This window comes from Pongo abelii, chromosome 8, assembly GCF_028885655.2.
Source record: "Pongo abelii isolate AG06213 chromosome 8, NHGRI_mPonAbe1-v2.0_pri, whole genome shotgun sequence".
Lineage (NCBI taxonomy): Eukaryota > Metazoa > Chordata > Mammalia > Primates > Hominidae > Pongo > Pongo abelii.
Window position 1 is genome coordinate 59,912,969 of NC_071993.2, and position 23,203 is coordinate 59,936,171.

Sequence of the window (23,203 nt, forward strand, 5' to 3'; positions counted from 1 at the left end):
AGGATCAACTGGGGAGACTTGTGAGCATCCCTTGGAAGTGAAGGTAGACTGAACATACCTGTCTGGGTGTCTACATACTCTCTTCAGACCCTGTGATGGCTAATTTTTCTTGTCAACTTGGCTAGGCGATTGGGGCCAGTTGTTTGGTCAACTAGTCTGGATGTTGTTAGGAAGGTATTTTGTAGATGTGATTAATATTTACAACTGGCAGACTTTAAGTAAAGCAGATTACCCTCCATGATGTGGGTGGGCCTCATCCAATCAGATGAAGGCCTTAGGAGCAAAAGCTAAGGTGTCTGGGGAAGAAGGCATTCTGCCTCAAAACTGACATAGAAATCCTGTCTAAATTTCCAGCCCACTGGTCTGCCCTGCAGACTTTGGGTCCAAGATTACAATTTCAACTCTTGTCTGAATTTCTATCCAAAGGGCCTGCCCTAGATTTCAGCATCCACAATTGCATGACTCAATCCCTTAAAATAAATCTCAATCTTTCTCTTTCTTATTGTTTCTGTTTCTCTGAAGAACCCTGACTGAAACTGACAAAGCCTTTCTCATTGACCACGCTCTGAACCTTCTTCTCAATTAGGCCTCCTCCATGGCCTGCTGAGCCCAGTTTTAGCAAAAAATTCTGCTGAGGCAGTTTATTGGGAATCCCCCCTGCCCTTGATATCTAATTAGGTCTCTCTCCCCTACCCCAAGTTCCCCATAGTAATTCTCTGTCCTCTCCCTCAGGGGGCCCACTGGCTATAAATCTCCACTTGTCCCTGTTTGTATTTGAAGTTGAGTTCCATCTCTCTCCCTGTTTCTGTCTGTTTGGGCTGCTGTAACAAAATATCATCAACCGGAAGGCTTATAAACAACAGAAATTTATCTCTCACAGTTCAGAAGGCTCAGAAGTCCATGGTCAGGACATCAGCAGATTCAGTGTCTGGTAAGGGCCAATTTTCTGGTTCACGGATGATGCTTCCTGGCTGTGTCCTCATATGATGGAAAGGGTGAGGGGTCTCTCCCAATGCCTCTTTTAGAAGGGCACTGATCTCGTTCATGAGGGCTGTGGCCTATGACATAATCATCCCTTAAAGTGCCCACCTCCTAATTCCTTCATCTTGGAAGTGAAGTTACAACTTATGAATTTGAGGGAGACACAAACATTGAGACCATAGCACTTACCTATTGCAATACTCTTAAATAAACGTCTTGCCATTTTTAACAAGTGTTTGGTGAATAATTTCTCTTTAATAATACAGACCCTATACCTAAGGCCAGTAACTATAAGGACTTTATAATACTCCAGAGTCAAACTCAGTTTCTCATCTGGCTGCTGCCTCCTGTGTTCCTACAGCAATCTGAAGTACTGAAGTCAAAAACAGCACACGGGCCTTGCAGCATCTGGGGTGCAGCAAGCAGGGTGAAGGGGGAGACTGCCTTAGGATGGAGGGTGGCAGCTCCAAGGAATGGGAAAGCTTCTCAATCCCTTTGGTCTAAGTGGGAAAACAAAAGAGCTGGCAGCAATCTGGGGTGAGTTAGGGCCCAGGAGCTAAAGAGCAGGCCGGTTTCATGATAACGAGCTTCTTTTTTGTGTAGGATGACTGTAGCAAGTTTATCTGCAAGACCCACAGGGACCTCAGCAATGACACATTGTGGGGTAGATTGGGAAGCCAGATTAGGTAATCACAGAGCTGGAGCACCTCTCTAAGAACCAGCTGGGGCTCTGCAGGGGTGTGACAAGTGCTCATCCGGATGAGGGACTCACAGAGACAACTGGCACATTAAACAGATTGCACCGTCATCTTCCTGACAGCACGCCCACAAAGGACCATGCTCAGCTGTCATCTTCAAGTGTGGGAGCAGCTTCCCTCCAAGCCCTGGGCAAGAGGCCACAAGATCCAGGTGGGGACCCAGCCTCAGACAAGTGCCCAGTAGTGGAAACTAGTAGGAAACCAGGACAGATGGGCAGGGACAACAGGGCAGAGAAGGTGAGGCCTGAGGCTTGGTGGGTACCCCAAAAGAGGTTTGGCTTGGTACAGATCATGAGTTGAGGCCACGATATCCTCCTGTCTGGTAAGGAATGGTTCCAGACATGGCTGGGGCTGCTGCTTCTGAGGAGTGAAGACTGCTACAGGGAAGGCTTGGGGCTGTGAGGCCAAGTCCGTCATGTCATTCCAGCTCCCCTTCAGGGAATATGGAGATACACTAAAGGAATGTCTCTCTTTTATTGTTGAAAATGTGCACCTTTTCCTTCAGTGGCCTGCATCACTGCACAGCAATAATAATGATAATAATAAAACTACCTGAAGTTTATTGAATAATTTCCTTAGGGAAAGCACATGACATACATAATTGCATGTAAACAACCTCATAGTTCCCATTTTAAAGCTACAAAACCTGCTGGGCACAGTGGCTCATGCCTGTAATCCCAGCACTTTAGGAGGCCGAGGCAGGTATATCATGAGGTCAGGAGTTCAAGACCAGCCTGGCCAACATGGTGAAACCCCATCTCTACTAAAAATACAAAAATTAGACAGGCATGGTGGTGGGCGCCTGTAATCCCAGCTACTCGGGAGGCTGAGGCAGAGAATTGCTTGAACCTGGGAGGCCGAGTTTGCAGTGAGCCGAGATCGCGCCACTGCACTCCAGCCTGGGCAACAGAGCGAGACTCCATCTCAAAACAAAAACAAAAACAAAAACAGAAACAAAAACCTGAGGCTTATGGAGTCAGTGCCCCCAAATAACACAGCTGAAAACTTAAGTTTAGCACAGTGAAAACTTAATGCGAATGTAGACAACCTGAGTCAATACTTCACCACCATGTTATTATCTTAGCATAAAAGTTCATTCTAAAGTATGCTGACCTGACTACATCTCAGGCATACTGAGATTACTGACAATAGCTTTAGGACCAAATGACCAGGAGCCTAAATTTGCCTCTGCTATTTCCTGGCTGAGTGACCTCAACATGCACTGCTTATTGGCAATAAGAGTCAGATTCTTCATCTATAAAATGAGGATGGCAATATATGTAGTATGTAGTAATCATACAATATGATTACCTTCTGGTTTGAAACCCATCTTGAAGCCAGGCCTGAGATGTGGTCAGGTGAGGGCCCCATTCTTTTCACTGGGGACCTTACCACACACAAGGGGATCTCTAGGTTGGCATAGTCATTTCCTCAGGACATTACCAGCCTAAGTCCTCATCTTCTGGAACAGTCTCACTTTCTCCCACTGAGTAGGAATGTAGCTCTTTGTATTCTCTTTCTAGAAGCAAGAGGACCTCCTCTGAAGGGTGAAGAGGAGGTATGAAGACATCAGTATCACCTGGATTCAAAGAAGAGAACCGATCATAATAAACTAGAAAACAATTTGTATTACCTGCTTCAAATACTCTTTAGTTTTTAGACAGGTTGATAGTCCAAAGTGTTGTTGACTTTTTGGAAATAGTAGCATCCAAAGTGTAAGGAGCTGGGCTTTAGAATGAAAGATCTAGAATTAAATTCTTTTCCCACTGCTGATTACCTGGGCGGCTTTCAGCGAGTTGCTTAAATTCTCCATGCCTCAGGTTCTTTGTCAGTAAGGAAAATGCTGCATGGGGTTGTGACTAAAAACAAAATGATGTTTATAAAGCAACTATCCTGGTGATGAACACAGAATGCAAGTTCTATCAACGTCCATTCTTTTCTTCTTCATTGTTAAAAAGGTATATGTGTGTAAAGACAACTCACATCAGGCTAGAAAGCCTTGGTTGATTGAAATTTCATTTCATTTTAAGAGAGTTCTTGTTCCTGGGGATCTCTAACTCTGCTAGAAAGCTTATGAGTCCACATGCTGCTGGTGGGCTGAAGTCAGAGCCCTTCTGAGGACACCAGTGGGATCATTCAGCACCAAGACTAGGACAGCACTGGCTCTCTGGGTTTCCCTGTTCCAATTCTGTGGCACAACTTCTGGCCATGGTGCTGAAAGACACTTTCTTGATTTTCTAACTACTTTCCCTTCTCTCCACTTCATTCAGTCACAGGGTGGCTCATGGTCTTGTGGGCAGCCTGGGCTGGCCCCTGGTGAGTCCCCATAGATAAGCTTCACAGCTCTTCACTGGAGCCTTTTGCCCAACTTAGGAAGACGAAGAATTGAGGTTGGAAAATAGGAGACAGGTCAGTTCCAACAATTTCTGATTCAGTGTTCATTCTAATGAACAGCTCGCTGCTCAGAAATGTAATAACAACGCTGATAATTAGCATTCATTTAGTCCCTACTGCTTTGCCTGTATTATTAAATTAAGTAATGATATCTTATAAGCAACTCTGGCCTGATATATAGTAAGTACTTATAACTGTTGTTTTTGCTATTGTTATTTTCATTTAATTCTCTCAAACCTCTGATGAGCAGAAATTGCCATCCTCATTTTACAGACGAAGAATCTGACACTTATTGCCAATAAGCAGTACCTATTGAGGTCACTCAGCCAGAAAACAGCAGAGGCAAAATTAGGCTCCTGGTCATTTGGTCCTAAAGCTATTGTCAAAACATTACACTACCTCTGAAGATCCTTCTGGTCAAATAGGCAGAGGTCAGTATGATTACTTGACCCAGTCTATTTCTTCTGAGTTCAATTCAGTGGTGCTTTGGGGCTCATATGAGCTTGCAAGAACCAATTGTGTGCATTTCTTCCCAACTCTGTGTTGGTAGCATGATGTCAACCAGTGGGAATATTTGCACCACACAACTAGGTAAACACTGCAAATTAGGGCTTTCTAAATTTTTCTAGAGATATGGATTAGCAGTACTTAACTAGCCAGGATTACTAAAATAAGACATGGGTAATGTCAAGGACTATCATATATGCCTGTGGATTTTAGTCTATGGTTTTCTGACTACATATATACCATGAGAGAGAAATGGGATTCAACACAATTGGTGTTACTTATTTCTGCATAACAAATTACTCTGAAATTCAGTGGCTTAAATAACAATAAATATGTATTATCTCTCAGAGTTTCTTCGGGCCAGGAATTTGGAAGAGACTTAGTTGGCTCTGTTGGATGGTTCTGGCCTGGAGTCTCTTATGAAATAGCAGGCAAAATGCCAGCTGGGCCTCCAGTCACCTGAACGAAGTTGTGCCACTCACATGTTGGCAAATTCATGGTGGCTATTGTCAGGAAGCCTCAAGTCCTGATCACATGGACTTCACAGAGGGCCACTTAAATGTTTTCACAATGTGCCAGCAGCCTTCTCCAGGGTGAACAATCTGAGAGAGAAGGTAAAAGCTGCAATGTCTTTTATGAACATCAAATTCTGCCATTTCCACAATATACTACTGGTCACACATCAGCCCTATTCTGTGCAAGAGATAACTACACAAGGGCATGAATATCAGGAGATGAGAATCACTGGAGGAAACTTGAAAGCTGACTACCATGATTGTACAGAGAAATTGTGATTCCTTCATCCTTCAGGGCTGACAGCAAATAATTTTCTCCTAAATCCCATGCCACTTGCCTGACAGCTGTAGCACAAAGTTTTTTTCTAAGCAATGAAGAATGATGGCTATTGGATAAGAAAACAAATGACAGTGTCTACCCCAACATTATACACTCTCCAGATAAGAAACTCTTCTTATACTCACGATACAATTAGCCTCTACATGTTTGCTCTCAGCTTATTAACCAGAATAAATTCCTCTTGTGTCTTTTTTGCTTGGTTTGCACAAGCCATCTTTGTGTCTCTCTGATTGAATAGACATCCTTTTCATGGGGTGGGGCTGAAACCAAGAATTAATCTCTGGGCATTGAGTAAAGGGGAAAATGAAGCTGATACAGAAAATGAAGTTAGTTTCTTTGGCTCTGAGAAGATAAGGGCAGATGATGCCTCTATCCCAACTGGCCTGATCATAGGTGCATTATTCTGAAGCCGCTGCTTGCTGAGTTAGTGTCCAGGCTGAAGGAGAAAGTGTATGACTGGTCTAAAGGCAGTTGTCTTTGGAAGTATTTGAAACGTTTTAGTACAGTGTACAGTGAAGGAAAGAGAGGGGAAAGCAGTTTTACAACACAAAGTGTTTATGATTATTAACATTTGATTTCTTCATAATTTAAATGGTGCAGTAAGTTCAAAAAAAGAAAAATATTGTTGCCTTGACTTAGCAGATTGTGTTTTTCACTCAAAACTTTAGTATGAAGAGCTCAAAATAGTAACTAGTTAACACATTTTCACCTTGTAAAAAGGTTTGGATAAAGCAGACACTACGAACTCTCATCCTTATTCCTTTTAACCTCCAAATTGAATGTGCATAAATCCAAGGGTTCTCAAATAGAAAACATATTTTTCTTATAACTGAGATAGCTGAGTCTGGGATAAAATGCTTTGAATGTAGCATTTCTTATTAATTAGATTAATTGTCAGGTCCACCTATAATCTGTGTTTTGTGTAGAAAATCACACCAAGCCCAAGGCATGCCGGACTTACCTGAACCATTTGTGATGGAATCACCAAATAAGCAGATAAAAGAGCTACTCAGACTGCGGTATCTGGACTTCTGAAAGATACACGATGAATGCCTTATTACCACTAGGACAATAGTGAGGAATGGGGGCTGGATAGCAATATTTTAGAGAGAGTCATATAATTGGTTGCCTTGAAGGGGTCCCAAATGACAATCTCTATTGACCTGAAGTGAGTTTCCCTTTCTTCCTCCTAGAAGAATTAATATATTCTTGTCAAAATTCTTACCTGTAGTAGTCAGGGTTCAATTAGAGAAGCAAACCACTGGGATATTACATATACTAGTGATTTGTTAGTAGGATTCGACCTTACATAGGCTGGTAAGATATTTAACCACCTTAGAAGCTGGTTAAATAGACCCTATAGGGCTGTCATCTTCATATCTGATGCTGAACCATGAAGTCCTCAGGGCAGGCTGGGAAGGGAAGGGAAGATGATTGCAAAATGGTAGAGAGCAAGGACAAGCTGGAGATGACAAGCATGAGCTGAAATGAACACAGAAGGACTGGAACTCATGTTAGTATTGCACTGCCTCCAATTTTAAATATACGGTGTCTTGTAAGAAAAGCAGATAAACACATATCTTACCCATGAGTGGAGAAGCTGAAGTACAAATTCAGGGGAGGATGGAGCAGCTTCAAGCCTGGCTGGCATCCCATGCCAACAAGGTGACCCAGTAGATAAGTGGCAAGGTGCATGAGCTGCCTGGTGCTCTTGCATAGACTTTTCAAGTGTTAGAAAAATGTCTCCATGCCTTGCAATTTGTCTCTTGTGGCCAAGCCTAACTGGAAACAAACAGGAAAGGGATTCTAGGAAAACTGCTTCCACCTAGCCAAGCTGACATGTTACTAAGCCACCACACCACTTCACAGGCTAAAGCATTAGGTTCCTGGTGCAAGGTCCTGCTCTTCACTCTATCAGCTGTCCATAAATCTGATGACTTCAGCATCCAATACCTGCGACTCTTGTTTCCTTGACCTCCTTATTACCAGTGAACTCCTTGTCCACTCCACCTCACCCATGACTTGCATAGTCATCCTTGATCTTGTGTCCCCTCCAAGATGGTCCATCTTCATAGTCTAATTAAAATTTCATTCTCTCTGACTGCTCCTTTCCAACCAGCTTGCATGCTCACTTACCCCACTCTGTGTTTTTACTTCATTAGGATTTCTAGTCTGTTGACTCTTTTGCTTTCATCCAAAGCATCACCTCTTTCTCTTCATTATCCTCCTCAGTCCGACTAGATTCTCAAAACTGTCACTTTAATGGCCCTAAACCTTATTTTTCTTTTTTTTTTTCTCATGGTCATCAACAAAACCCCACCTCTGGATGACCCCAAATAATTTCCTCTCAAGGCCTTACCTGAGCAGCCAAGATGTGCTAGAGGAACTTAAACAACAGGACTATAATCACTTATCTCAAATGGTCGTGGTTACTGTCCCGAGCTTCTCCTACTACACTCTCCAGTCAACTTATATTTTTATATGAAAAAATATATAATTTTATTAATTTATATGTGGAAAAACAATTATAGATTCAAATGCAGCTGTAAGAAGTAACACAGAGATCCAGGTAGGGCGCAGTGGCTCATGTCTGTAATCCCAGCACTTTGGGAGGCTGAGGTGGGCGAATCACTTGAAGTCAGGAGTTCGAGACCAGCCTGGCCAACGTGGTGAAACCCCATGTGCACTAAAAATACAAAAATTAGCTGAATGTGGTGGTGCATGCCTGTAGTCCCAGCTACTTGGGAGGCTGAGGCAGGAGAATGGCCTGAATCCAGGAGGCGGAGGTTGCAGTGGGCCGAGATCGCACCATTGAACTCCAGCCTGGGTGACAGAGCAAATCTGTGTCTCAAAAAAAAAAAAAGAAAGAAAAATAATACAGAGATCCTTTCATAGTTTTCCCAGTTTCCTCTAATATTTTCTGTAATATTTTGCAGAATTATAGCATAATATGACAACAAGAATACTAACATGGATATAACTCACTGATCTTATGCAGATTTCCATTTTACTTGTCCTCATTTGTGTGTGTGTGTGTGTGTGTGTAAATTCTATACAATTTTATCACCTGTGTAGGTTCATGTATTCGTTATCATAACAAAGACACTAAACAACTGTAACAGCACAAGGATTCATTATGTATTCTTTTACAGTCATCCCCACCTTCCTCCCACCCCTACTCCATCCCTAACTCCAGAAAAATCCTTATCTGTCTTCCATTTCTAAAATTTTATCATTTCACAAATGTTATATAAATGGACTCATTCAGTATGTAACCTTTTGTTACAGGGATTTTTTTCTCAGTATAAGTTTCTGGAGATTCATCCAGGTTGCTGTGTATATCAATAGTTCATTCTTTTTGATTACTGAATAGTATTTCAGGTACGTACATACTACAGTTTGTTTAATCATTTACCTTTTGAAGGACAGCTATGTTTATTCCACTGTGGGGCAAAAAGGCTGTTATCAGCATTTGTGTATAGGTCTTTTTGTGTGAACAGAAGGCTTCATTTCTCTGGAATAAATGCCCGGAGGTATACTAGGTGGTATGGTAGTTGCACTTTCATTTTTAAGAAAACTATCAAGCTATCTTTCAGAGTGGCTGTACCATTTTACATGCCCACCAGCAACGTGTCAGTGGTGAATTTTCCGCATGTTCTCGCTGGCATTAGATGTTGCCTCTGTTTGTATTTAATTAATTAATTAATTAATTAATTAATAATGACTGGGTCTTACTATGTTTCCCAGGCTGGTCTCAAACTCTTGTGCTCAAACCATCCTCCTGCCTCAGCCTCCTAAAATTTTGGGATTACAGGCATAAGCCAACATGTGTGGCCTGTTTTTAATTCCAGTCATTTTGATAGCTATGTGAGGTTATCTCACTCTGGTTTTAATTTGCATTTTCTTGGTGGCTAATAAGATTGAACATCTTTTCATGTGCTTATTTGCCATCTGTATATTCTCTTCAGTACAATATCTCTGCATATATTTGCCCATTTTTAGTTGCATTATTTTTTAACTGTTGAGCCTTGAGGTTCTTTATATACTCTAGACACTAGCACTTTGTCAGACATATTGTTTCCAAATATTTTCTTCCATTCTGAAGCTTTTCTTTTCGTCCTCATAACAGAGTCCTTTTGCAGATCAAACGTTTTTAATTTGATGAAGAGCAATTTATCAGGTTTTCCTTTTATGACTTACCCTGTTGGTATCAATTCTAAGAACACTCTTCCTGGCCCTCTATTCTGTAGATTTTCTCCCAAGTTTTTTACTAAAAGTTGTATAGTTTTACATTTTATATCTATATCCATGATCTATTTTGAGTTAATTTTTGTATAAGATGTAGGACATAGGTCAAGGTTTATTTTTGTTTGTTGTTTATTTATTTTTGCCTGTGGATGTCCAGTTGCACCATTTGTTGGAAAGATTACCCTTCCATTGAATCGCTTCTGCACCATTGTCAAAAACAGTTGGGCATGTTGGTATGTGTTTGTTTCTGGGTTCTCTGTGCTGTTCCACCGACCTGTGTGACTATCCTTCTGCCAAATTACACAGTCTTGGTTACTGTAGCTCTGTGTCTTAAAATCGAATACACAGATTTCTCCTTCTTTATTTTTCTTTTCCAAAAACTTTAAAGTAATCTTGCTTTTTTGCCTTTCTTATGAATTTGAAAATAATCTATAGCTACAAACATTTTGCTAGGATTTTAATAGTCATTGCTTTCTACCTGTATATCAATTTGGGGAGAATTAATATTTAACAGTGTTGAATAATCCAGTTCATGAACATGATGTGTCTTTCTGTATTCGGATCTTCTTTGATTTCTTTCATTGGCATTGCATAGTTTTCAGTATACAAATCCTGCATATGCTATTTTATATTTGCACCTGAGTATTTAATTTTCTTTGAGCAATTATAAGTGATATTGTATTCTAATTTCAGTTTCCATGTGTTGCTAGTATACAGAAAAAATTTGCTTTTTATATGTTTATCCTGCAGCCTGCATTGATGGTGACTCAATTCTGGGAGCTTATTTGTAAGATGCTTTGGGATTTTCTATGCAGACAATCATGACATCTGCAAAGTGAGGCAGTTCAATTTCTTCCTTTCTAACCTGTATGCATTTTATTTCCTTTTCTTGCCTTAATTGCACTAGCTAGAAATTCTAGCACTATGTTGAATAAGATTGGTGAGAGCAGACAGCTTGCTTTGCTCCTGATCTCAGGAGGAAAGAATTCAGTTTTTCACCATTAAGTATGTTAGCTATAAGTTTTTGTAGATTGTGTATCAAGTTAAAGAAGCTCTCCTCTATTCTTATATTTCTGAGTTTTTGCTATGAACAGGTGTTGAATTTTGTCAAGTACCTTTTCTATATCTATTGATATGATCATGGGATTTTAAATTCTTTAGTATGTTAGTATGATCGGTTATAATGATTAATTTTCCCATATGAAAATTAGCTGTGTATCCCTTGGAATAAACCCTGTTTGATCATGGTATATAATCCTTTTTGTATGTTGTTAATTTCTATTTGATAATATTCTGTTAAGGGTTTTTGCATCTATATTCATGAGAGGTATTGTTCGGTAGTTTTATTTTCTTGTCATATCTGGTTTGGGTATCAGGTTAATACTAACTTCATAAAATGAATTGAGAAGTGTTTCCTCCGCTTCCATTTTCTAGACAATATTGCATAGAATGGGTATTCGTTCTTCTTTAAACATTTGATGGAATTCACTAATAAAATCATCTGGGTGGAATTTCTTTTTTAAGAGTTTTGAAATTATAAATTCAATTTACTTAATAGTTGTTGGGTTAGTTACTTTGTTTTTATTTTTTGTTTTTTTGAGATGGAATCTCGCTCTGTCACCCATGCTGGAGTGTAGTGGCATGATCTCAGCTCACTGCAACCTCCGCCTCCCAAGTTCAAACAATTCTTATGCCTCAACCTCCCTAGTAGTTGGGATTACAGGCAAGCGCCATCACACTGGGCTAAAGGGCTATTTAAATTATCTATTTCATATTGGGTGAACTGTAGTAGTTTGTGCTTTTTTGAGGGATTGATCCATTTCATCTAGGCTTGGATATTTATGAGTGTAGATTGTAGTATTTCCGTATTATCCTTTTGCTGTCTGCAGGATCTGTAGAGATAGCCCAGTTTTATTCTTGATATTTGAGATTTTTGTCTTCTCTCTTTTATTCTTTGTTGTCTTACAAGAGTTTTGTGAATTTACCTTTTCCCAAAAAAAAGGTCTTTGTTTTGTTGATTTTCTGTAGATTTGTGTTTTTGATTTTAGTGATTTTGCTGTTATTTATTTATTTATTTTTGAGATGCAGTTTCACTCTTGTTGCCCAGGCTGGAGTGCAATGGCACAATCTTGGTTCACTGCAACCTCCGCCTCCTGGGTTCAAGTGATTCTCCTGCCTTAGCCTCTGGAGTAGCTGAGATTACAGGTGTGCGCCACCACGCCTGGCTAAATTTTCTTGTATTATTATTTGAGATGGGGTTTCACCATGTTGGCCAGGCTGGTCTCGAACTCCTATCCTCAGGTCATTCACCCGCCTTGGTCTCCCAAAGTGCTGGGATTACAGGCGTGAGCCACCGTGTCCAGCCAGTTTCGTTGTTATCTTTATTATTTGCTTTATTCTGCTTGCTTTGGGTTTATTTTGCTCTTCTTTTATAGATTCTTGAAGTGGGAGCTTAGATAATTGAGTTGAAATCTTTTCTCTTTTCTAATGAATGTATTTAGTGCTATTAATTTCCCTCTCAGCACTAATGCAGCTGTGTCTCATGCATTTTCATATGTTTTATTTTTTAATTTTCATTCAGTTAAATGCATTTTTAAAATTTCCCTTGATGCTTTCCCTTTCACTTATGAATCATTTAAAAGCATTTTGTTTAGTTTGCAAATGTTGGAAGATTTTCCTGTTATCTTTCTGTTGTTGATTTCTATTTTGGTTCATTATGATTAGAGAACATACTCTATATCATTACAGTTATTTTAAATTTGTTGGCCAGGTGTGGTGGCTCACACCTGTAATCCCAACACTTTGGAAGGCCAAGACCAGCCTGGCCAACCTGCTGAAACCCTGCCTCTACTAAAAATACAAAAATTAGCTGGGCGTGGTGGCACATGCCTGTAATTCCAGCTACTAGGGAGGCGGAGGCATGAGATTTGCTTGAACTTGGGAGGCAGAGGTTGCAGTGAGCTGAGGTCATGCCACTATACTCCGTGACACAAAATATTACCTATCATGATATATGTTCTATGGGCATTTGAAAAGTATGTGTATTTTGCTGCTGGTGAGTGGAACATTCTATAAATGTTGATTAGATACCATTCCTTGATGGTGTGTTCAGTTCTTGTACATCCTGGCTTATTTTCTGCCTAGTTGTTCTTACAATTATTGAGAAGGAGTTGTTGAAGTTTCCATTGCTTAATTCTGCTTTCAATTCCATCAGTTTTTGCTTCACATATTTTTCAGCTCTGGCATTTGGTGCATACACTTTCAGAATTATTAAGTCTTCTTGGAAGATTTACACTTTATCATATACAGGGTTCTTCTCTCTCTTTGGCAATTTTCTTTGCTCTGACATCTACTTTATCTGACATTAGTGTAGCTGCTCCTGCTTTATTTTGTTTAATATTTCTTCTCTCCCCTCCATTCTGCTGTTGAGCCCATTCAGAGTTTTTTCTTTATATAATCTGTTTCCTAGATGAGTTTTTCTAATTCTTTTCACTTGTTTCATGCATGTTCCAAATTGTTTGTTAAAATATTGGCCGGGTGCGCTGGCTTACGCCTGTAATCCCAACACTTTGGGAGGCTGAGGCAGGCAAACTGCTTGAGGCCAGGAGTTTGAGACCAGCCTGGCCAACATGGTGAAACCCCATCTCTACTAAAATACAAAAAACTATCCCAGCATGGTGGTGCATGCCTGTAATCACAGCTACTCAGAAGGCTGAGGCTTGAGAATTGCCTGAACCCAGGAGGTAGAGGCTGCAGTGAGCCGAGATTGGGCCAATGTACTCCAGCCTGGGCAACAGAGCGAGACTCTGTCTCAAAACACACACACAAACACACACACACACACACACACACACACACACACTATATACATATATATATGAGCTACTTTAAAGTCTTTGTCAGATAATCCTAATCATCTCTTTCTCATCTTAGTGTTGGCATCTGTAATTGTTTGTTTTTCATCTAGTCTGAGATCTTCCTGGTTCTGTATGATGAGTAATTTTCACTTGCAATCTGGATATTTTCCTATAATATGAGCCTGTGGATCTTATTTAAACTTTCTGTTTGAGCTGGGATTCCCTGGCAATTTTCTGGCAAGGGAAGGAGGGGTCGCCTCTTTGTTACTTCCAGGTAGAAGTCGAAGTCCAGGTTCTCCACCTGGCCTCTGTTGACATCTGAGGTTGGGGGAGGGCCCCTCATTACTGCCAGATAGAAGTGGAAGTCCAGGCGGATCATGTGGTCTCCACTGACAATTTGGGGTGGGCTCATTACTGATTGTTGAGCGTAAAAGTCCCAGTTCCCTACTTGGACTTACCTGACACCATCTCAAAAGGGGTCTTTGTTGCCTTTTTACAGCTCTGACAGAGTAGAAGTCTAGGCTCCCCATTCAACATTTGCTGGGCTGGTGGGGATGGGGGCCACGGTCTTTTCCATGGAATTTTGCTGGAGTGGGACAGCTATTGCCTAAAGGCTGCCCTTTTCCCATTTATTTGGCTAAACACATCAGGCCTTTATTGGGGCTGTATTTTTTATTATTTATTTATTTTTTGCTGCATTAATTATCTTGACTGAGCTACTGGTTGACTGAGCTACTGGTTTCTTCTTTAGTTTCAAATGTGGGATAAATGAGGCAAAAAGAAAACCCAGAGAACTCACCACCGTGTCATTCTTCCATCTTGAGATCTCTAGGCAGCTTTTCCTTCTCTGCGTCTTTCAGTCTCCTGTGTTTGTTTTATACATAAAACGTCAAGAGTGTTTAGTGGCACTTAGCAGGAGGAATAGGGAAGGGTTCCTCTATTTCGTTTTCCTGGAAGCAGTTCTCTCATTGTGGTTTTAGTTTGCATTTCTCTAATGCCAAATGATGTTGAACATCTCTTCTTGTGCTTATGTGGCATCTGCAATTCTCTTCCGTGAAATTCAACTATTATCTTAAGCTCTTATTCTCTCAACCTTCTGACCATCTTATTTCTTGCTTTGTTAACAGCAGATTTTCTTCTTCTCAAAGAAAACTGAAGTCATCAAATGGGAATTTCCTCAAATTTCTAACACCGGTCCCACAAATGAATCAAAATTTGCCCCCTTCAGCCTTTCTCTCCCGCTGCCTGGGGTCCTACCCCCTTCCTCTTTTCAGAACCCTATGCCATTAATTATTGCTTATCTTTCCCATATATTCAATTACTTCTCAATCAACCTTTCCCAAGAACATTTAAACCTGCTCAAGCTTCACTTTGTTACACAAAAGCACACAGGACCTCCCCTCCCTTGTGTTATTTTGCTTCTCTCTTCTATCTCAGTCAAAATTTCTCAAAACGAACACTTCATTTCTATGAAATTTTTTTTTTTTAAATACAGGCAGTGTCTTACTATGTTGCTTAGGCTGGTCTCAAACTCCTGGCCTCCAATGACCCTCCCGCCTCAGCCCAAAGTGCTGGAATTACAGGTGTGTGCCTCCATGCCTGGCAAAACAAGCACTTTCTGGCTTCTATTCTCTTCCCCTTACTGAAAGCTCTTGCTCAGGTCAATGAAGGCCACCAAGTCACCAAATCCAGTGGGCATTCATCCACCGTTACTTTACTTGACCATTTTTTTTTCTTGAAATGCCCTCTTCCTTATACTTTGGGAAACTCTCACTCCAGGCTTTCTTCCTGGTGCTCTGGATACTCATTCTGGTCCCCCTTGCAGACTCTTCCTCCCCACCAGGCTATTCAGTATAGTGGATTCCTCAAGGCTCAGTCAGGCTCTTTTCTCTCTTCCATTTAAAACCTCTCCCTGGGAAACCTCATCCACCACCAACGCTTCAGTTACCAACTCCATAGCAAAGACTTGCACATCTATATCCCCACCCAGACTTCTCTGAGCTGCAAACTCTCATATTCAATCGCCTTCTCTAAATCTCCACTTGGCTGTCACAAAGACACATCACCATAACAATGCCAGACAGAACTCATGGCCTTCACCCATAAGCCCAGTCACCTTCTGTTGCTCTTTTCTCCATTTCCACTGCCACCACTACTGTCCAAGCTATCACCATCTTTCACCTGGATGTCCATAAATAGCCTCAACTGGACTCCCTGCATCCCCTCCACCTGGATGGATGGATGGTTCTTTGTACCACAATGCCAAAATATAAATTGGATTATATCAGCTTCTGCTTAAACCCTTTTAATACCTCCAATTACACTGAGCATCAAGCCCCAAATCCTTTTTATCAAGCCCCAAATCCTTTTTTTTTTCTGAGACAAGCTCTCCCTCCATCACTCAGGCTGGAGTGCAGTGGCACAATAACAGCTTACTACGGCCTGGAACTCCTGGGCTTAAGCAATCCATCTGCCTTGGCCTCTTAAAGTGCTGACGCTACAGGTGTGCACCACCATGCCCAGCTAATTTTTAAAATTTTTTATTTGTAGATACAGAGTCTTGCTATGTTTCCCAAGCTAGTCTCGAACTCCTGGGCTCAAGGGATCCTCCTGCCTTGCCCTCCCAAAGTGCTGGGATTACAGGCTCATGTCACTGCACCCGGTCAGCCCCAAATCCTCAACCTGGCCTGTAAGGGTTTCTGTGTTCTGGACCCTGTCTCTTGTCTAGTCTCATGTCATATCATTCCTTCCCTTTCATTTATCACTTAAGCTCCAATGGCCTTCAATCAGTGCCTTTACCCTCATCTCAAAAACACCCCAACTAAAAGGGTATTATTTTCTCAAACCTCAGCAATATGAAGGTCCAGAAAGCCAGAGGGGAAGCCACCTCCTGTTCTAAATGTGAACATTCTCTGCTTCAGGACCTCGAGTTACGACTCCGTTCCTCCCAGCACTGCCCATTTCCAAATCTGTCATTTATCCATCCACCTGGAGGCTTCCACCACTGCCTGTGGATTGTTTCTGTCTTCTGCCTCCTATTCAGATCAATACACTCCTAATGGATCCTGGCATTGGGACATGACATCCTTACCAGCATTGCTTCTGTGGCTCTGTTATGCTGAAGCATAGTGCTTCGTCACTATGCTTCCACGCTACAAGTCACGGAATAATGCCCTTTACACCTTGACATTCAGCCTCTAGTAGCCCCCTTCCCTTACATCCCCATAAGCGACCTTTCCCACCCAGCTCTGAACTTGAACATGGGGAAAATATGAGAATTTTTGTGCAAGAAGTCTGTTAGAAATTGATTTAAAAATGACAATAAAAATGTATTTAGGTGTAGAAGAAGCTTCTACTGAAAATAGGTGAACAGATGGGGCTGGGGGATTTTGTGATTATTATGTAAAGCCTGTATAGAGGAGAGGAAGGCACTGGGAAGGAGTATCAGGATGTGAAGTAGGACCTTTCTGCTCTGCTGAGGCATTAGTTTTGACAATAATTGTGCATGTACTATGCTTCAGGGCCTTGAGAATTAAGAAGGGGAGAACTTGTGTCACTTCCTCAGGGAAGCCTTTCTGGATCCCTCCTGTTACTTTTGAGTTTCATCTTTTCTGAGTTCCCATTGCACTTTCCATTAATTCATTAAATTAATTAATTATCATTTTTTATTAAGATATAATTTATATACCATAAAATTCATTCTTTTAAAATGTATAATTTAGTGGTTTTCAGTACATTCAAAAAGTAATAAAATCATCACCACTATTTAATTTCAGAACGTTTTCAATATCCCCAAAATAAGCCTCATACCTAGTAGCAATCACCTCTCAAACTCCTGTCCTCCCAGCCCCTGGCAACCACTAACTTACTTTCTGTCTCTATAAATTTTCCTATTCTGGACAGTTCGTATAAATGAAACAATTCGACGTGTGATCTTTTGTGTCTGGCTTGTTTCAATGTTTGTTCGTATTGCAGCATGCATCAATACTTCATTTTTATGGCTGAATATTTCCTTGTATGGATAAATTACATTTTACTTATCCATTCATCAGTTGACTGACATTTGGGTTGTTTCCACATTTTGTCTATTGCAAATAATGTTGCTATGAATACTGGTATACAAGATTTTGTGTAGAAGTATGTTTTCAATTATCTTGGGCATGTACCTAGAAGTAGAATTGCTGAGCACATGATAACTGTATTTTTAACTTTTTGAGGAACTTCCAAATTGTTTTCCAAAATGCTGTACCATTTAACATTCTTACTAGCAATGTATAAAGTCTCCAGTGCCTTCACATCCTTGCCAACACTTGTTATTATTGACCTTTTTGATTTCAGCCATTCTAATAGATATGAAATGACATCTCATTATGGTTTTGATTTGCATTTCTCTAATAACTAATGAAGTTGAGCATTTTTCATGGGCTTATTGGCCACTTGTGTAACTCTTTGGAGAAATATCTATACAAATGCTTTGGCCATTAAAAAATTGGTTATTTGTCCTTTTACTGTTGAACTATAAGAGTTTTAAAATATATTCTGAATATTTGTGACTTATAAGATATATAATTTGCAAATGTTTTCCCCAGTCTATGGGCTGTATTTTCATGTTCTTGTGCATTTTTTGAAGCACAAATGTTCTTAATTTTGGAAAAGTACAGTTTAACCATTTTTATTATTGTTTGGCTTGTGCTTTTGCTACTGTATGTAAGCAACCACTACCTAATCTAAGCCTGTTAATATTTATGCCTGTGTTTTCTTCTAGAGTTTCATAAATTTAGCCTCAGTTTTCTCACATAGGCAAGATAATAAAACTTAAGATCATAATATTGTAATCTTAGTATTGTTCAGAGGCTTGGATATGTTGACACATGGAAAGCCCATAATAAAGGGTTAGACTCTGCTGTTTCATAATTACGAGTATTTATTCTTCTTACCTTCCTAACTTCAAGGAGTCCTTCAATCACTTCCTGTTTAACTTGAGAAGAGTTGGCAAATACACCTGCTAACAGCAACTGATAAACAATGTTATCTGTAGCTTTCTAATGCCTGAGCTTCTACAAAGGCCTTCTTTAAACCCAGGTAGGCTGAACAACAAGGTACTCTATCCATTGGGCTCATGCACTAACATCACCGTGAACAGAGAACAACACCTTCTGTCTGTGGCACTGGCCAGGTGTGAAGAGAGGGACTATGAGGCCATTTTCCTGGAGTAGCTGGGGCATTAGAACTGGGGGAATGCAGGCAATCTCCGAACTTACCTAAAAAGAGATGCAACCCACAGACTCCTAGAAAGCAAAGCAGAGTGGACTGCAGATTTCTAAGGTGGTAGTCATGGGGGAGGAGGCTTATCCCCATTCACCATCTTAAACATTTGATAGGAGCAGTTATGCTGGGATTTCTTTAATTTATTTATATTTCCTGGTGTGTGTGTTTTTTTGTCTCAAAGAAAATGCTTCAGTTTTTTTTTTTGTGTGTGGGGGCAGTGGTGGGGGGAGATGAAGTCTTGCTCTGTCATCCAGGCTGTAGTGCAGTGGCACAATCTCGGCTCACTGCAACCTTCACCTCCCAGGTTCAAGCGATTCTCCTGCCTCAGCCTCCCAAGTAACTGGGATTACAGGCACACGCCACCATTCCTGGCTAATTTTTGTATTTTTAATGGATATGGTTTTTATCATGTTGGCTAGGTTGGTCTTGAACTCCTAACCTCAAGTGATCCACCTGCCTCGGCTTCCCAAAGTGCTGGGATTACAGGCGTGAGCCACCATGCCCAGCCAAAGTGTAAGTCACCTACTTCCAGCAGGAATTGAACCAGTGACCTAAGGATTGCTTTAGTTTTTTTAAAAAAGTTTGAAAACAACTGATGTAATCCAACCCATCATAAATGAAAATGCAGCCCACAAAAATTCAGTGACTCACCCAAAGTCACACAGGAAGGCAGTAGCAAAGCTGGAACTCCAAAGTAGGTGTCTGTTCTGACCAGGAGACCAAGATTCTTTCTATGTCACCTGCTGCCTCCCTGTTAAGTCACCTCCCACAGCATCTGAAAAATTCTTAGCATGTGCTGACTTGAGTCATAGAATATCTTTGGTCATAGATATATTGTCCCCAAGAATAAATTTATCCGATCATAGATGTTTGGATCTGCAGGGCATGGGGACTAGATTTGGGATCAAGAGGATGGATTCCAAACTCAGGTTCTGGTGGATTTGGGGTGCCATTTAACCTGTGCACATCTCAGCTTTTTCATCTGAAAAATGGGATTCTAAATTCTCTTCCTGCTACCTTTCTTTCATTGTTCTGAGGATCGCTCAAACAAAAGACATGAAAAAGATGTGTAATTGTAATGTATTCATTTAGATCTTCATTTATTCCTTTAGTAGCAGAATATTGATGCTCATGGCTTTATTTGGTTTAGAGAATCACTAGTTCTAACCTTCTCATCACAGGGTTTTTCTTCTGATTCCCGAGCTGTCAGGGAGAGGCTGTGCTAAGCGGCTGAAAGTTTGTCACTCTGTCCCACACCTAGAGGATGCCATGTGATGTGGGTGACTCCACCCAGGACAACTCCCTTCAGCTCTTGCTCATATTTCCAGATGCTCACTAGACCCAAATACCTGAGTATCTAAGAGGCATCTGTATTTACTCTCCCCCAAGCTTGGTTTGTCTTCCTCATCTTGGTATATGGCACCTCCAAAACCCTAGGTACCATCCTTATGTACTCCCATGTCCTCGATTCTCACCTCATTTACAAATGGAAATGGAAATTTTATCTTCAGCATCCATTCTGCCCTCTCCCACTACTCAGCAACTATGTCATTTGTGTAGGTCTGACTACACCCGTACCTTTATTGGTCCAAGAAAATTAAAATAATTTCACCCCCTTACCTATGGTGATGGTTTCCAGTAAATCCCATCTAAGCTAAGCTAATCAGTCCATTGGCAGCTGGGGATTAATGGGAGTATTAAGCCAACTATCATGTTAATTCTCCTGGAAACAGGGATTTGTTTAGAAGTGGTCCAATCAAGCCCCAACTCAAGATTTTTGTTTTATGGTTATTGGGAATGATGCTTGCTTCCTCCTATATGTGAACAGAACTAACTCACAATCATGTACGTATATTGTTCTCGGAGCCATTTTGGAGTTATTAATACAGTTAGCATAAGAATAAATGGACACATAGAGAGTGGGAGAGAGAAAGGGCAGGCCTGAGAATCACAGAAAAATAAACCTGGAGACCTGATCAAACCTTGCCTGAAGCCTCCACTCTTCCACTTTTCATTTGTGTGAATCTGTAAGTTGCACTTCGTTTTCAGACTGTTAATATTTACATTTTCTGTTACCTGAAATCAAAAGCACCCAAACTGATTAACTTACTTAAACTACTAGCAAGTCATGTAATATCTGTTTCCAAAACTGTGAACCAAATCTGTCCATATCTCACTGTTATCGTCACCACCACCTAGTTCAAGGCAGCAGCATCTTTGGTCTGGACTATTGTAACAATCCCTACTTCAATTTTCAGCCTCTACTGTTCAATGTAGCCCCCAAACAGCAGCCAGAGAGATCAGTTAAAAATGGAAACCAGACCTGGTTACTTTCTTGATGAAAACCTTTCAAAGATTTTCATTTGCTCTTAAAATAAAACTCACTGTTCCCCTTCCCCATCCCAGCCAGCCCTACTGGACGGACATGGCCCCTGCGTCTCCTGTTGCTTCTCTTTGGGCTTTCTGCCCCAGCCTCATGCCTCTCCTCGAACAGCCACTCCCTTTCCCACTTGCTGTTTCCTCTGCCTGAAATATTTTCCTTTTGCTCTCACCTGACAGCCTTATTATTATCCTTTAAGTCACAGCTCGAATATCACCTCTTCAGAGAGGTCTTTCCCAACCACCTCTCCCAGCTTCCCCATCTGTTCCCTAGTTTATGTCTTCCAAAGTGCTTATCAAAATTTGTAACGATTTCTTTTATACATTTACTTGTTTATTGTCAGTACAATGTAAGCCCCTCATGAGGACCTTGTCTGTCTTGTTTAAACTTTGTCCTTGACTTACAGTTAGGCTCAATAAATATTTGTTGAATTGTTGTTGAATGGTGAACACCCAACAGCTGCGCTGCAACAGGAAATGCCATAGGGAGGTGCATCAGAGCGCCATCTAGTGGCATTTTAGGCCTGGCATGGAGGTTTTCAGAGATCAGTCCAATGACACAACTGGAAACATTGATCTGAATCATCTGGCAGGTGAGAGACAATGAACACCCAGTCGGAGGCTGGGAAGTGATGGAGGGGCAGCTAGGATCATAATCGGTTGCTTTGGCTGAACACACTGCAACTTCAGTAACATTGGTTTACTTGGGAGTTTGTTAAAAATGCACCCTTGGTCCCTACCCAGGCCTACTGAATCAGAGTCTGCATTTAACAAGATCCCAGGTGATTTGTGTGCACCGAAGAGTTTGAGAAGTGCTGCTCCACAGCACCTTGGATGTGCACTGCCTGCACTGATATCCAAAAATCCCTGTGCCAGGAGGCACAAAGCAAGCTTTCTCATTTACTGTACGACCTTAAGTAGTATTATTAACCTCTTATTCTTTAGTGCGTCCGCTAAAAGCCCTGGCCCTGTTATCTTGTGGATGATATCATGATAATAAAATAAAAAGCCTTGGGCTGAGGCTCTCCCGTTGGCCTATGGTCTTTGGAATGTGGGGGAATCAGTAAGAGAAAGATGACAGCAAGCCATAGAACAAGAGCAAGTGAAGAAGAATGAACACCTAGAGAGAAATATATATTAACAGCAAACAATGGCCTCAGAGATAACTCAGAGTAAATCTCAGTTAAATCACTCTTCATGAAACAGAACTGTTCATACCACTCCCCAAAAGTGGTGGTTCTCACTTATGGCTGCATATTAGAATCACCTGGGAGCTTAAAAAGCCCAAGCCAGTCAGCCCTTTAAACCCACCACATCAGAATCTGTGCCAGGGACCTAGACAGCTATAATCTGTAAGGCTCTCTGGTGCTTCTCAAGTTTTAAGGTGCACACAAACCAACTCTGGGGGGTTGTTAAAATGAAGATTTGGATTAAGGAGTTCTGAGCTGGGCCCTGAGACTTGAGGGCCTGAGACATTTCTTTTTAAAAAATTTTTATTTTATGTATGTATGTATGTATGTATGTATGTATGTATGTATGTGTGTATGTATGTATTTACAGAGACAAGGTCCCGCTATGTTGCCCTGGCTGGTGTCCAGCTCTTGGACTCAAGTGATCCTCCCATCTCAGCCTCCCAAAGTGCTGGGATTACAGGCATGAGCCACCACGCCCAACCCTGAGACATTTCGAACAAGCTCCCAAATGAGGTTGGGGCTTCCGGTGTAGGGATAACACGTTGAGTCACCAGGCCCCAGGTGATTCAAATGTGCAAACAAAGTTGAGAACTGTGCTTGTGAGGATGTTGTGGGGATTAAATGAGGGAGTAGTTGGGACACCTGTGGTGTGTAATCGCCAGTCAATTATCATAATTCTTCTACACACCCTTTTCTTGAGTGACAGCAAAGAGTAGATGATTGAAGTCCCTGATGGAACATACCTAATATCTATTGAGCACCT

The 23,203-nt window shown here is 41.0% G+C and overlaps 1 long non-coding RNA gene across 1 annotated transcript; it reads right to left on the reverse strand.

Moving 5' to 3' along the window:
* Window positions 1–848: 848 nt before the first annotated feature.
* On the reverse strand, window positions 849–7,279 carry LOC103891643 (uncharacterized). The gene is made up of 5 exons (XR_655893.4): window positions 7,081–7,279; window positions 6,721–6,907; window positions 6,457–6,526; window positions 3,373–4,107; window positions 849–2,256 (listed from the first exon to the last, which is right to left on the reverse strand). It is a non-coding gene; the product is annotated as an uncharacterized LOC103891643 (long non-coding RNA).
* Window positions 7,280–23,203: the final 15,924 nt, after the last annotated feature.